Genomic DNA, 16,414 nt, shown 5'->3' with positions numbered 1-16,414 from the left:
GAGTGTAGTCTTTCCTTTGTCCCTTGTTTTTGCGCCGCCTGTTTCGAACATGCAGAAACGAGGTCCCCGCCATCTTTTACGTAAACATTTGTTTTCATTGCGAAGTTATTTAAAACGAAACACTCGTGTGAGACATGTGTACAGTAACGGTGTGTTGAATAAAGAGTGGTTTAAATAAATCTATTCAGTCTGTGTGTGTTGGTTATTCCCAGAATCCCGGACCGCTTCTCTAGCATCATCACTCCAGTTGTGAGCCACACTCGGGGAAACGAGTGTTGCTATGGTCTGGCGCCTCCCACTAGTAATGGGAAAATCAACAACGGCGTTCGCCCTGCGATAATTAAGAGTCGTTCCGCATCTTGCACTTAAACTGCACGAAAAACAGCTACTGAGATATTATTGACTCACAAGTCGCGATGAACAGTCTACGGAGTCACGCAGGTGGAAACAGGCGCGGCAGGCATGCGAGCGTAGCTGCATGCTCAAAATGTTTCCCTAGATACAAACGCGCAAATCTTATATACACTAATCTAGGCAGTTTGCCGTTGCTTTCCTTACACAGTACCCAAGAACGTCTTTCACTCACTATAATGGTGGAAACTTACATTAGCCGTTTCTTTAAATTACGTGTAGCATACCGATGGAGCAAAATTGTAGACGTCTTGTACTGTGCAATTTCTGTTCGTGCCAATGCACTCCAGGTGGTTTAAATTACCCGGAGCCCTCAACGACGGCGTCTCATATAGCCTGGTTCGCTTCGGGAAGTTAAACCCCACAAAACAACAAAAACAAAGCCAAAAAACGTACACACGCAATTATACAGATACGTATGTGAACCGGGCCTAATACGGGCCTGGCTCAGGCCCGAGCCCGACCCGAGCCCGAACACCACGGGCCCGAGCCCGGCCCGGGCCCGATCCAACAATTCCTTACCCGGACCGGCCCGGCCCGCGGGCCGGGTCGGGCCCGGGCTTTCGGGCCTTTCGGGCCCGTGCAGTGCTCTAGTGTGGGGACAGGAGCGACCGGTTTTCGCAAGAAAGGCGGCGAAACGCGTGCGACGCAGCGCCCCCTGGTCGAGCTTGGGAGAAAGCGCTGGAAGCTAAGCAGGGGGGATGGCACGGGGGAAGAAGGTACGTCACGCACGTCTCCTGATCTTGAGCACATTTTTTTTCTTCGAACGCGTGACGTACTTTCAGTGCGATCACGCACGCGGGGACGAGTGGCGGCCTCTAGCGACGGCCGCAGTAGCCACCGAGCGCACTATGTTCAAGTCAGCCAATGGCCTGGAACCTGCCTGTGATGCCGTAAGCATCATTTTTTGTCGAGAGAAGCAGAAGCAATTTTTAGGTGACTTTGCGAATTTATTGTAAATCACAGGCCGCGTGCTGCGCTATAATGTTAGGATCGCGTGTTCTCGGGAGCCTCGACTACCTATTGGCAGCGTTTTCTGACCATGCTGAAAAAGTGTTCAAGGGCCCTTAATATGCACCAAAATATAATCATGCGGAGCTCTAGCATTTTACCTCCATCGAAATGTGGAAGCCGCGGACCGGATTCGATCCCGCGTCCTTCGGTTCAGCAGTCGAGCACTATAACCACTAGACCACCGCGGCGGGTAGTGCGACGACCACTTAATTATTATGACGGCTCGACAATGGCCGTTTTATCAACGTTGAAGGACGACAGCATTATTGCGGTGACGCGAAGACGAGAAGAAGCTAGTACGAGTGTTATGTGTAATTTCTATAGGCGTTCGTGTCATGGGACTCTGATGTTGCTGGTGCGCATTAAACCATGCATGCAATCCTATAAACAGTGAATGTGTGGCACAGCATAGCGAGCTACACAAAGAGGAACAATCAGTAACTAAGAAGCTAAACATGCTTGAATAAAATGAACCTAATGACACACCTTAATTTCATTGTAATATAGAGTATTTGTGGTAATCCCTTGTGCTGGATCCCGGTGAGTTCTTGGAAATGAAACATGTCAGAGAGTGGCAATCGTGCTGTCTCTATTAGACCAGCGTGGCTATACCGGTGGATCATCACGCCCCTGTGCTGAGCAAGCTAGATCCAAGAGAAGCCAACGCACATTATTCAATTAACTATTCGACAGCAACGAGTACAATAGCAATTAGACAGCAGCACACGGAAATGGGTTTAACAGGGTATGAATAGCTGAAGATATAAAAAATTTGACTGACATTGGAGCAGTTGGAAACGGATGTCAGTATTTCATAGTTGTCTTCCTCGTGTTCTGATCATAATCAACACAATTCGATCGGGTAAAATTGCAGATGTCTCGGATTCGCGCCCATCCTGCCAACAGACATCGCACAAATCATTCAAGCTGTATTACGGTGTCATGAAACCTCGCTCGCATGTCGGGAAGGTAAAATCGATGAACAATTAATCGATTAAAGGTCCACAATTAATCGATTATCGTCATTGATTTCCGCCTTTCAATTAATCGAATTAATCAATTAAAACTATTCGATTAATCGATTACGGCATTCCCCACTCCCGCTCCCAACCTCGCCGCTTGGCCGGAGCGCATGACTTCGAGGCGCGCTATCCTGAGACGCAGATGCCGTGCACATCGCCTCTCTTTCACGGCTTTCACTACATCGCATATTTCTGCGCTAGCAGAACGAGCCCGGAGCTGGCGGCGGCCATAGAAAGATATGAGCTAGCCCTAGTCTCCCTCGCGTATTGAGCGCGAGGAGTTACGGAGTCGCCCTTTATCGGACGCGTCTCGATTGCGTGCTAGGCAGGATGCCGCCGCGCGCTCCACATAGGATTTACAAAAACACCACGCGGAAGCCTTCCAGGACATTTCTGCTAGTACTTTCGAAACAAAATATGTTCTTTGCTGTCAAAATAACAATTTTCGACGAGCAGAAAACACAAGATAGTTTACAGTCGCTGTCTCTTTTCAGAAAACGGAGCGCCAGCTTCACGCGGTCACCGCGAAGGAGATCCGTGAACCGGCTTCTTGCGTTAAATATAGGCACTAGCTGAGTGCAAACTTTGTGAAATATCTTGTTAGAGCTAGACTAGACTGCCTGTATAACCAAATGCAGCACAACAGAAAGAAGCCTTGAGCCAACGATCTCACGGGTTCGCGGCGAACGACGGTGATTCTGCATATAACGGCATCTGCATGTGTTCGTACTAATAGCTTCGCTTTCGCTTCGAGCGCGTTTTTGCACCTTGCATTGAACTTTAGGCTGCAAAATATGAGAATTTGTGAGTACGTGTACAAACAACTGTTGTTGTACGGACGCTATCAGAGCAGTTCAAAAACAATTTACAACTACGACTTCAGCGCGCTTAAGGCAACTTGTGACGTGCCGCCCCGACGATTCAAGTTTTTTTCGGTCTAAATTCGTGTACGTTTCAATGTCATTTGACAAGTTGCCTCGCACTGCATATTGATCGGCCTTCTCAGAGAGCAACTGCCGCTGCTTATGTTTCTTATTTCAGTGCGTTCGTTTCGTTTGGAGCTCACACAAAGCGTGAGCAAATGCGATGCCTTTTTAACGCTCCTTAATTTTCGTTCCCTTTGCATTCCAGTGAATTACCCACTCTCTGCCATCAGCAAATTTATAGTTAAAGATTCACCACCTCGAGATTGCGGGTGGAAGGAGAAGCGGTCTACGATGCCAAGCATGTAGTAGCATGCAACGCCAAGGAAAATTAAGAAAATACTGTAACGTTCGCCGGACTTGTTCTGCAAACGTCGTCTGTGAACAAAGACCCATACCAACTTGAAATAGCGGTGAAAGAACGAGAAGCTATTCAGCAACCTGCAGCCGCAAAGCTGGGTAACAAAAACGCATAAAGAGTAAAATGCAAAATTTTAATGCGCAGCAATATTTGGTGAATTGCCCAGCGATTTCAGCAGCATGTCGTGCCTAACGCAAAGAGCACGGCATCTTTCCCACACAAATAAGTAAGGCTCCAAGAAATGGCATGGGCTTGGAGAGGCCCAACTTGAGTTTGAGAGTGGCACAAATAAATTTGGGCTTTTTTAGCACGTAGTGTTTGCCTCAGGAGAACGCAAGCTTGACTGAAATAATGTTGTTGCCAACATCAATGCAGCACGCATCAACTGCAGCGTTCGACTCGCTCGGTATGTAACATCCACCTGCAAACATCGTGTAGCTTATGAAGGCGAAAGACTTAGATGCCTTATCATTCGGGAATATTGACCGTCGGCGTAGGCGTCCCGCGTCGGCGGCGTCAACGCGAGTGATGAAAAAAAATCTTCATCACGCGATGACGTCACCATGACGTCACAGATTGCCAAAATTTGCGACGTCATTACGACGTCACCATGACACCACATAACGTGACGTCACATGATGACGTATTCACAGGACATGGTCGTTTTGCACAGCCTCCGTGATCGGTGGGCCGATCATGGAGGCAGTGCAAAACCCCGTTGGGTGAAGAAAGCTTTCGGAGGGGGGCAGGGAAAAATCAATACATCGATTGACGAAAAACAGAAGCTGGCTTTCGCCTTCCAGTAATCTTAGGGGAATGCATAAGGGACTCTGTGAGTTTTTAAATCCAACGTATCTAAACAATGACTTGCGCATCTGCAGCCGATTTTGTGGACGCTGAGCACGGCGCTGGCGATCAAGAGGTCGCACGGGAAGGTTCTGACATGGTATCGCACCTGCTAAAAGGTAGCGCCTTTTCCATCCCGCGGGCGATAAGCCCCATTAGCCGGCGGGAAGCGCGCGCGAACGATCGTCTCATTTCTGCTACTCAACGAACATCGCAGCCCCGACGCAGTAGCGAAAATCTTCGTCTCGGAAGTGCTTGTTGCACACACGACTCGTAGCCGATGGCTGCTTGCCGGCTCTTAGCTTCACAACCCACGCTCCACGCAATTTCTTGCCCTACGGGTACCGGTGCAGGCTGACACCAGGCTCCGTTGCGTACGTCCGGCACTGCGGCACCGAGCAGTAGAGCAGCATGTTCGTCGCCTTCGGAGGCAGCCACTGCTATTACAATGGGTTCAATTGTGTTCAAAATGTGAGAAAACGTCCGCACATGAACAGACCGCAGCGCAGGTGGAACTTAAAACTCGTTTTCAAAGCATGCGGCAGCGCTCCACAAGCAGCCGACGCGGCTGCTGAGACCACGTGATCCTGTCAAGCACGTCCTACCGACGGTGGCGCCGGCGTTTCCAGTGGTGGACCTCGCGCCCAATACAGTGTCCAACTCCAAGCAGTCCCAAATCCTTCAAGCCCGGGCAGGAGGCGGCTCCACCCCATCGAGGCAGAAATGAACTTACCCGCTTCTCTCCGGCTCACAGTTTACCGCTGCTACTGCCTTAACCTCCTCTCCCTTAAGCTGGTTGAGCGTCAGCGCGTCTGATAAAAAGATTTGGGTCCATATCAAACACGAACGATGCCTCTCAAAGAAAGGAATATCGGTTTTAAAGCACCCATAAAAAATGTCGATTAATCGATTCATCGATTAAAACATTCCAACGAAAACAATCGATTAAAGGCTAAATCGAATAACAATTAACGATTAATCGATTAAAATTTTTAATCGACCATCCCTACTCGCATGGTTCTCGCACGGACACCATTCGTGCTGAAAGCTTTCCTTCCAGTTTGAAACCTTCCTCAGTTCACGGAAAGTCCTGTTCCCTTAGCGTTGTAGCTGCGGCACCTTTTTCTTGGGCATTCAATTCCGTAGATTACATAGTTCACTTCCATTTTGTCAACTCGACTGACGCCAACAAGGAAGTTCAGTAACTTCGCAACACACTGATTCGGCGATGTGCTCTGTTACAGAGAGGCCGTCGGGAGGAGGTAGGCTGAAGTGGTGAAGTAAATGCTTTCAGTCTTTGGAAAGGAAGACGACCGGGCCATACCTCATAGATAGCGGCCACTACAACCACGCCCTTACTGGGGGTGGCGGTCGCGATTAGAGTATTTAACGGCATCAGTGAATTCCACATTCTCAAGCAACCCTCCCCTCCTATTTCACGGTAGCTGGACGTAACAAAAGAAAACCCATAACCAACAAAAAGCCCACTTCCTTAATTGCCTTTTGCCTGCATTTGTTTCGAGCTTGTTGGTTTTTTACACTATTTGTAGCGAGTGTTATTTTACGCGTTTACGCACAAGGCATACAGTTACGTTTAGTAGGGTTTTGTTCATATAAGTAGAAATTTCCTTGCGTGTTAAAACTTTTGCGCACTTCGGTCTTCGTATCATATTTAACAAAGATTTTTACGTTTTTTGTATTATCATTTCTACGAAATAAGGAGAAATTTTCCCAGGGGCTCGTTTTTCGTTAGACACAAACAAATGACTCCGACAGGCAATCGGGCCAGTGAAAGCACAAGTTGCGTTAATTATTGAGTGTCGTGTACCAATTACGACGTAAATCAAAATGAATTAAAGAGGATAATTACTATACTACAATTAAAGACAATAATTACCATGCCCAACGCTTTCAGTGGCTTAATTTTCTGTCGGATTCATTATTTGTGTATCGTGAGCACCACGAAAGGTGATATTGAGCTCCTCTTACCCCAGCGCTCACTAAATTGTGGCATTCAGGGTATCTAAAATAAATAAATAAATAAATAAATAAATAAATAAATAAATAAATAAATAAATAAATAAATAAATAAAAGCTTACAAGTATCGTCAAGCGCCTGATCTGTATTTACCAGCTTCACTTCTACTTCGAGGCCGTATCCATCCTATCCCTTTACCCAATTCAAAATATTACGATGTCGTTAATTCAGACCAGAGTGTCGGAACGGAACGAAAACCGAAAACGAAAAACGAAAAAAAACGATATTTTTGACCGGAACTAAAACGTAACCGAAACGTTATTTATTATTTCGTTCCGGAGTGAAACCGAAATTTTTTCAATCGTTTTTCGGTTCACGAGAAAATTTCGCAATCCGGAACAACTGAGCTCATGCAATGTGAGCATATCTCAGGGTATAGTATTAGCGCGTACCTCAGACAGGAAATCCAAAGCAAAGATATGTTGAAATTGTGCGAAAAACGAGAACAGTGGCAACCAGAGATGTTCATATTAACGCAAGTAAACTTTTGCGCGCCTGTGAAGCAGGCCAAAGTGGAGAGGGCATTGTCGGTGCTGAAGTTTGTTACAGCGAAAGCTGTTTTGAGATCAGAACAGCCGATTTTGGCTCCATAGTTACCCGCAGCCGCCGGTGTACGTGACCGCTATCGCGTGGTATAAGAAAAAATTAAAGGCGCTTGTCCCGTCCTCTTCTCTTGTGTCCTTGTCAATTTTCGTGCGCTGCGCAAAGATGGATAAGTTCCAACTCGCCCGCCTATCAATCCTACTACAGTTTAAATGAGAAACAAATTTCCAGGATCCGCGCCCTCTGCGTGCAAGTCGTGTCTTCCAGCACAGTCTCACGCTGGTGCTTATAACTCCATCGCAAAAATACTCGATACAGGCGTCATGTCGGGCAAGGAATCACGTTAACATATGTAATATAGCGTGGCAGAAGAGTAAAATAACAACCAGTCATCAAACAATGCTAATAACGCAAAGAGTGTGTGGTTTAATACTTCCCACCAGTGTTGCGGAGTTAACACTCCCGAATCGGAATGACTCCGGAATCTTCAACATTTTCGCGACCCCGCAATGGAAAGGCGACAACGCTCAGAAGAATAGAATGGGAATGGAATTACGTCTTTTTTCCGAAAATAGAGGACGTTTTCGTCTACGTGCTGTTTTTCAAGCTTCAAGCGTTAGTAAGTCAGAGCCTGGCAAGTTAACACTAAAGCAGTATTTTTAAAATGGCTTAGCTGATTACAAGCCCGGTACATTTATAAGCAACGCGCCTACTACAAACGGAGGCATAAGTTAGTGTACCAACAAATGCATTATCCCAGCAGATACCAAAGGGAGAAACAAATTACCCCTGCACGTTGGTTCCCATTGATACCTCCACGCGAAAGTGGCGAATACTCTATACACAGCCTGATCTTTATCTCACGAGCAGTTTAGTACCTGACACACGTAAATAACCTTTGCGACAAGGAAGACATTGCATACCTGCGTACAGGCGAACACAGAAAGTTCTCCTCACCCCATCCATGCTTGCGAGGCGCGCTTGACAAGCGTGAGTGCTGACGGGCAGTGCGGCCCAGTGTTCCGTATTCGATGCAAAGGCGCTTTTGTCAGCATAAAAATACGCTATGTCGTCATTTTAGCATTAACACATTTAAGCTTAAACAATATTGAAACACCGCCATTCGTTCAAACATGTTGACCACGCAAATACTATCGTAGCGGGAGAACTGCCCCTATGGGAATTAGTAGGGTGTGTGTACTGCACGAGATATGTCACCAAGCTACTATTCCTCGACCTTGGCAACGTGTTTTGCGTACTTTTGCAGTTCTTAATGCATTTGATGACATCAGCTTTATGGGGCGTTCATTCTTAACTCGATAAAACTATCAAGATGCCTTTCCTAAGTTTAGGAATTACAGGAATGGAATCGGACTGCCAGGCCATTCCCTGAGTGCCAATGGGCTAAGTTGTTTTCATTCCGAGGAATTGAAAGGAATGGAATTGCGGCAAGTTCTAATTCCCCGAAATGGAATTGGAATCGAATGGAGGCGCCCATTCCGCAACACTCCTTCCCACCCACTGCAAAGTGCGCAGCCATAATTCTTCATTATCAGCCACAGCACAAAGTGCAGATAATGCTAGCAAAAACTTGTAGTTTTGGGCGAGTCGGTTCATGATGCGAAAACTAGAAGCAGCGCGAAAAAAACGACGACAAAAATAGGAAGTCCTGTTGTGTGTGTTCCTATTTTTGTCGTCGTTTTTTTCAAGCTGCTTCTAGTTTTTGCAGATAATGCCTTACAGATGTGTAGCGGGTACCGCGATTCTCCGAAGAATTAAGAAAAATGGCATAGTGGGAACTTCGCTACTTCAGAAAACTTGCGACGATTTATGACGTAGTGGGTACGTTGCATGTTTACTTGTATTAGTTGCCCCAAGAGATAACAACGGGCTCTACAAAATTCGCTCTTCTAGCTTTTGCTGTGACTTGCTGCGTGTTTCACGCAGGCCTGGCGATCTTTTTATCAGAACACCGGTCTCGCACATCAGAGAGTACACTCAGGGACGTGCTGCTTCTGAGATCGTGCTCACTCCCTTGACACAAAGAATTAAGACAACTAAAAAAATTCGTATTTTTCTCGTGAGACAATAAATACTATGACTTTGAAATGAATACTGGTTTGTGTTAGTTGGTAGGAATACGTGGTACACTTACTTCCGCTCCTCTGAAAAACATGTTTTACCCTTGTCCCACTTTCTTAAAGGGACACTAAAGAGAAACAATGAATTGGTTTAGATTGATAAAGTGTGCTCGGAGAACTCTTGTGTTGTTTATTTCCCCACCATAGGTTTATTATTAGAGGAGAAAACCAAGTTTAATGTTTCATTTTGAAATTTCGCGCCGAACTTTGTAATTCGTGACGTAAACCATTTCAAAGAGCATTTAACGTATTTTGGTGCCACTGGCCCGACGAAATTTCTACAAAATCGTCATGGCAAATCTCTGGCCCCCTCAGAGGACAACGTACTTCGATTTAACCAGTTCGGAACTACGTGGGCCCAAGCAGGCGCCGTCAAAAATACGTGACGTCACGGGAAATGGTGCGGGAATTCCAAGGTGGCGTCGCCACCTGTATTTTCTTTATGCGAGTTTTCTCGCTTAGTAAGCGTCTTCTCGCAGCAAGCGTGGTGTTTTTGGTATCGTGGAAGACTATTTACTAATGCGAGAAAAATCGTTTTGCTCTTTAGTGTCCCTTTAAGAGGAGAGCAAGAAACTACATCACAAATCCAATGTTTTTTTAATGATTGTTTTACCTTTTTCATACTTTCTTTTTTTATACAAAGAAAAAAAACCGTTACGAACCGTTACGGAACGTTTTTTTTTTCGTTCCGGAACAGAAACGAAACGGAACTTCTTGCGGTGAAACGAAACTAAAACCGAAACGAAAAACATTTCGTTCCGACACCCTGATTCAGACTACACCTACGGCTCGCACAGAAATTAGTCGAGGGCAAAGCAGTTGCCACGAAAAACACCGAATACATTGAGAAAGTGTTTGCTGCCTACCGCTCCTTTGCGCACCAGCTTTAACAAAGTTGACTTCCGATGGCTTAATATGCGCGAGCTATTGAATTTCACTACACACGGGTACGAATTTACAACGCATCTCTTTCATAAGTGTACTTCACCATGTGACAGCTGGCTTCGATAATCATATGCCTATCGTCAAAACTGGCCAACAGTTTCTCTTACGCACAATTGCAGAGTAAGAGAGTTTCGTTAATACGACGGTAAGGTCCGATTTGGGGTTCTTGCTAGCATCTGCATATTGTGCGCTCGGCAGCCGCAACGTCTCTGCTGTTTACATCTTCTCGTCTACCTGTATCAGCAATCAGAGGTAGCCCACCCGTATGCAGGCAGGCACATGCGGCGGACAAGGAGACGAGAGCCGGAGTGAATCCAAATAGCCTGCGGCGAGACACGGTGATGGCTCAGGTGGAACGCGGTGGCAAAGTGCGAATAAACTCTCGGGGCAGCCGTAGCCGCAAATCATTCTTCGGAAACTAAACAAGTGCCCGTACGAGCAAGCTCAAAATAAAGTGGTCGTAAAGCTACGCATCTGGTGAAAGCGCGTCGACACCGATTCCGCCGACATCTTAGTGCAACGGAAAGATGGCGGTGAGATACTGGGACCACGAGGGGTCGGCCTGTTAACCACGCTGACCACGAAACGATGAGGTGATAGTGACAGGGTTTAAAAAGTTCAAGGCAACCAGTTAGATTGCCTCAACTGCGAAATGATGAAAGAAGCTCCGCAGTTTAGCCATTCCAAATCTGGTGGGGTTATCTCCATGAAAACAGTTTTGTAATGTTTTTGTTTCTTTTTCTAATCCTTCTCTCTTCACCTCTTTTAACCAACCAAGCGATCAGCTTTGCAAGGTGTGATAGGACGTTTAGGCCTATGTTTGGTACGTGGTCTCGAGAGGTGTAATGCCCGCGCCTGATGTGACTCAAAGCCGTCTTTGCATCTTTCCCTCGCCAGTAAGACTGGAGCTACCTGCTGTTGAAATAAAGAAAAAAGCCAAATTTGTGGGACGTTGACAGGCCTGCGCTCTCAAAATGGCCAGTATAATAAAATCTTCCACTTCTCACATACAACCCTAAAACTATTCCTCTAGGAAAGTTGAAACACACGTGACCAGGTAATACAACAGACAGCGGGTGTATAAAAGACCCTTTAGGTCGCCCTACGGAGTTATAGCTTCTTCCAGCACCGAACAGCTGCGAGACATCAAACCGACCATGTTTGCCGTGAGTAACTATTACCCGGCTTGTCCTTTCTTGCACGAGATAGAGAACACTACCTTGTTTCAACGTTGCCGATGACCGTCAAGCTTGACAAATCTATCAGCTATTTGTTCTGGATGTCACCGGAAAACTCCATGTGACTGGTTAACGGAGCTGCCATGTAACGTAGTTGCCATGAACAGTGCTGCCCATTAACGCAGTCAATTGACACAAAAATCGATTTCCTTTTACGGCGATCGTCAATGGCTGTCCTTTTTTTCAATATGAAGCAATTTTAGAAGCTGCACAAAAGGTTGCATGTTTCCAGGCCATGCCAGTAGATTTGGTCGCAGCAAAACATTGGGCATCACTGCATGCAATGCAATGGCGGCAGTAGGCAATAGATTTTTAGCAAAAAAAGGCCGCCTTTTTTCATGCTTTCTTTTTGCCGAGATAATTGCTTTCGAAATGGACCTCCAGATATTTCCAAGTCTGGTTATTTTGTCTGATTCACTGTTAACGTGTATGTCGATCATTATTTTTCATGATATCATGTATGCCTTCACTTTGTTTGCTACAACCTCCTTCCATCTCTCTCTTGGTCGCTGGTTTGACAGCCATTATGACAAAGTCAAACAGCGAATGCTTCTCACAATGGCGCCTGTCACTAAAAGGACGTAACCTCGCCTTCCAGGTCATCTGCTTCTTAACCGCTCTTCTGAGCAACGCCCTGGCTGTGTACTTCCCCACGTACGGCCTACCGGTAGCCGGCTACCCCACCGCGGTGCACGCGGCCCCTGTAACAGCCGTACACGCTGTTCAGCACGCGGTGCCGGTCACTCCCACCGTCCACAACGTGGCTACCCCGTACGGCTACCGCACCACCGGAGTCAGCTACAGCCACAGGGTCGACGCCCACCCAGTGCGTGTCCGCTACGTGCCGGGGCTCGTTCCGTACGGTCTCAACTACGGCTACGGGCTGGACGCCTTCGGTTACCCCACCGTGCTGAAGAAATAGGCTGTGAGTAGCCGGAGAGGACTGCAGGTGTCACTTTCGCACCATTTCATTACGACTTTATGTATGGTGAAAACCTACATATGCTATTCACAACGGTGCGACAAATAGACGCGCAGATAGCCGCAAGAAACGGCAAGAACGAACTGTTGAGCTTAACTGGAAAATTGAGGGCACCTTTTTTTTTTACAATTGGCTTAGCGTCTATATTTATTCACCGTTTACCACGCTGCTCTAAAACATCAAACCGTATCAACTATGACAGCTTCATGTTTACCTATCGGACGGTGCGTTGGAATAATTCGACTTAAACCAATGGAAAGCAACCACTATTTTGGTTCGCGGAACACTTTGCACAAATGTGAACAATAATACACACCTGCCTCGTGAGCAAGAATGTAGGTACGTGGTTGCATTGGTCCTGATAACTGAAGATATCGGACCTTAGCAATAGCACGCCGCGCCCCATGTATACAACTCTTTTGTTGCTGTTATGTTGACTTCACGAAATGTAAATTCAATTACCTAGCTTTTCTCCTGGTTGACCAGGCCATCCGAACTCACAATATGTGAACTTGCGTTCGTGACGAACGTTTCGAAAGTTCAGGCACACTGCGCTGTGCTGAACGGCTGTCTTGTCTCGCTTGCTCCTTGTCATAGTCGCAATAACGTTCAGTCCAAATGCTCTCGGCAGCATGTAACTTCCCGTAATATAAATACCAGACATTATAGCTTGATGCGACACTTATTTCCACCATTCAGGGTGGAGGCCACAAATGTGATGTGTTGGTTGTAAGGTTTCCGTTTATTTCATTGTATCATGTGGCTGTTGTTTCAGGACGTCCAGGTCAGAGGACTAGACAGAGACAAGACCACCTTTGAGAAAGATGGATGGGAAACAGCGATGCTTCGAGATACTCCGGCTACTACGCTTTTTGTTTTTATTGCCTCTGGTCACTAGTCGGAGAAACTGAAAAAGCGAAAAGAATGTGTGATATGCGACAGCTAAGGTTTTGAATATTTGGAATGAATAAAAACTAACTAACCGCCTACAGTCTCCTTCGACTTTCACTTCGTGTGATACATCTCTTGGCTCAGTGCTTGCTGTTTCCTGATAAACGTTGATCGTGCGCAATAGTTATATTATGCAGTATAAGCAATCTCTTCGATAATTTCCTTGGAAGCAGAATATCAGAGAACATAAAAAAAAGTCACAGTTTCGCCGCAAGGGCGAAGCAATGAATGCGATAGCAAGGAACTAATGCTATACGAAGTGAGGCTCGCCAATGGATACTCTCAGTTTGAACATCGCTTTTGTTGCAAAGGCGGCCGAAGCAGCGAAGGAAACTAGCGTGCTTCAAGTGTCGAGCTGTGGCACTTCATAGTTCGCGCTCATCTTCTGTTTGTTCGTTTAGCGGCGTCCCTTGAGATCGAGTGACTTTCGTACGCTCCGTAACATGAGCGCGGACATCACGGTGAAAGCGTGAAACATCCCTCTTCCCCTCACCACGAGAAAACCGCGCGAGCAGACAGCGGAAGGGCAAGCTTCTCCCATGTGCAAATATAAGAAGAAGCGAGCGAGCTCGCCGACGATTTTTAAATGCGCCCGTCGGGCTCCTAGCGCCATCTCGCTGGTAATGAAGAAACGCTTATTATCGCCTGCTGGTCTCCGAGTCCGTCCAGCGCCAAAGGGTGTGTATATAACACTCGCCGTTAGCTACGTGGAGGATCTGCGTTTCGTGGCGTAGTGGATAGCGCCGCTCGCTGCGGAACAAGACGTCCCTGGTTCGATTCCGCGCTTCCGAAGCATTTTTCTGAATTATTTTTCTTTGGGCCTTTAATATATATACACACTTATACATATACGGTGCATGACGGCGGCGGCGGCGACGGCGACGGCAAAATCCAGCCGAGACTGTCCATATAATTGCTATCGCAATAAAACCGATCCGTAACCAACTCATACAGCGAAAGAACTCTGTACCTAACGATAACTGCTCATTCTAAATGCTATCAATTTCAATTATATTCCTCTCAGTGAAATTGACGCGGAGTCAATCGAACTGGATGATAACTAATCACACCCCTGCTTGCATTGCACCTTTTTGCTGTTGTTTTAGGTGTGTTACTAGTTTAGGTGTTACAAGTTGAGGTGTCTCACTAGCGTTATTAGTGAAGCAGGCATAGCACCCGGTAGCTCTCAATATCTCGTCTAAATTCGCGTAGTGCCATTTGTGCGAGCTTCCCCGGACGATGTGACGACTGCGCTCCCTATAGGAAAGATGCTCTGAGCTATAGTTAGCACAATTCACGCACACCTTTTCCACTCATTTACCAATAACATTGCAATTTGCTTATTCACTCACGTGCTCATGTGCACGTATTCACTTTCGTACTAATCGTCACCACCATCCACTTGCGTCCACAGTCGTTTGGACTCTCATGTCCCGGCTAAAGCTTACGCTTCGACTCACACTCCCTCCCACTCACTAGGAGTGACTCTTGTAAACACACCCGCGCATTTAGACTTGCCGACAGTCGCTTACGTTATGCGGATTCACACTCAAAGTCACTGTCAGCAACACTTCTTTGTACTCGCGTCAATTGGCACTCATCAGTGCTCATACTCACATCCAGTAAAATGACTACAGCTCATATTCACTTGTATACTCAAAATCCCCCTTACTTATCCAACGCCCAGTGACTTGCTTCTGAAACGAGTGAATTTGATTTATGGTACATTCGGCTGGGCGCCACCACGCTCTGACTCAGACTGCAACATTGAGAAGCCAGGTCTTGATCCGAGACACAGAACGCTTGTCCGAGCCGAACGTGCAGCCGCTCGCCATAGCAATCGGAGGCCAGAAGACGAAACGCATTGCCGCGTCTGTTGCAAAGAGACGAGGGGCTGGAGTCACGTGATCAGATGTTGCTCGCGCTTCGAGATCAAAGTTAAAGCGCCTCTGAGAACACGGAGTTGGAGTTGTCCTTAAACAACCAGTCGAACGTATTCAGAGCGTTCGATTTCAGCCATCCGATCGGGACACTCGTCGCCAGAGCACTCTGGAGTGCTCGAAAATGATCCGTCGAATGTACCAACAGTGTGCAAGGGGCAGTGAGTACGCCGACCTGCGGCGCCGAGGCATCTTTGCCATCTGGAGCAGGTGTAATCATTAGCCAAGTGGAATACCACAAATATGAAGTGAGGTCGTTAAGAGTTTGACGGTGTCCTACATAGCACCAATTGAAGCGGCTGACAGTGTAGCCGTTTCAATTTTACCTAAAAAGACGATGGACGTCAAATGCAAAGAAGAGACTAGATTATCATCTACATTCCATGCGAATACTATGTGAAACATTTTCCCTATCATAGGCCAAAAGACAGAAAAATTCACGAGCGCATTTGACTACGTTGCGCTGTCAGCGGAGTGCAAAATTTGCCTGTCCATCCATCCATTCTCGTAAGTATGAACTTACGATGGTCGGTTGCTCATTAGTTGGTTGCTTAAATGGCTGCCTGCTCGTTGTATGGTAACCAGCCATACGCTTACGTCAAGTAGATTTTTTACTTGACGTGAAATTTTTATGTGGATTACGTAGATTTCTTACGTGATGTAGACTTCCGGGGTGTTTTTTCTTCTTGCAATTTTTTACTGTAAGTAACAATATTGGCATTATTAACAGCTTTCCGCAGGGCTTTAAATCACAAGCACAAATTTTCCTTTACACTGTGAGCATTTACCATTTACTTCTGTAGTAATTTAAAAGAGTGCCAGTTTTCTACACTCTGGAAAAATCTCGCACTAAAGAGAATTCGGCACATCCCAGGCACTATGTGACTTAATGATGATTCTTTGAATCAAATCAAAGTAATCAGTGAGGAGCTGTCTGCACCGCGTTCTTTGGCTTTCAGACAAATCGAGACATTCATGTCATGACACGTCGTTCACTACTGCATGTTTTTCATGCATGCATGCATGCATGCATGTACACTCGCACTCAACATGACTTGC

This window comes from Rhipicephalus sanguineus, chromosome 4, assembly GCF_013339695.2.
Source record: "Rhipicephalus sanguineus isolate Rsan-2018 chromosome 4, BIME_Rsan_1.4, whole genome shotgun sequence".
Lineage (NCBI taxonomy): Eukaryota > Metazoa > Arthropoda > Arachnida > Ixodida > Ixodidae > Rhipicephalus > Rhipicephalus sanguineus.
This window is presented reverse-complemented; position numbering follows the sequence as displayed.